Genomic DNA, 582 nt, shown 5'->3' with positions numbered 1-582 from the left:
AGTCTTTTATCTTTTTCTAGATCCATTGAAGGTATCTAAACGTAATTCTTTTGTATTCCTTATCAAGTAGTTCCAAGCCATTTCTAACTCTGGGAGGTTTTCTGACTGTGTATTTTACTCACTTGTTTGAATATTTTGTACTGCTTCTTTGTGTGAAGTGTGATTTTCTGTTGCCTCAGAAACTGTGACACTATTGTATTGGTATTTAGTTAGTGATTGTATGTTGGTGTGTTTCTTCCAGGTTTTGGTGTTCTGTTGTTGTTGTTGTTTTGCTTTATTTTGTTTTGATGTATTCAACTAAGCAAGGCTGCTGTACTACTCTGTTCATGAGTTTAGCTGCAGTTAATCTCTCACCACCTGTCTTCTTCTGGATAAGATAGAGGATGAAAGTGTGTGCACAATTCTCTGTTCGCTGTTCATGTAGAGAAGTTGAGGGTGGGTTGAGTAGGTGTTGGTCATGGTTTATCCTTGATCAATTGCTGCAGAAGTGAGTGGTGGCCCTCACCCACTGGGTAGGGCTACAGGAGGTGCAGATGTATTTGTGCAGTGAGGACAAAGTTACTGATCCTATGGGAAATAAAA

The sequence above is a fragment of the Orycteropus afer genome, unplaced genomic scaffold, assembly GCF_000298275.1.
Source record: "Orycteropus afer afer isolate SDZICR_OR568_19922 unplaced genomic scaffold, OryAfe1.0 scaffold00719, whole genome shotgun sequence".
Classification (NCBI taxonomy): Eukaryota; Metazoa; Chordata; class Mammalia; order Tubulidentata; family Orycteropodidae; genus Orycteropus; species Orycteropus afer.
Note: the sequence above shows the minus strand (reverse complement) of the source record.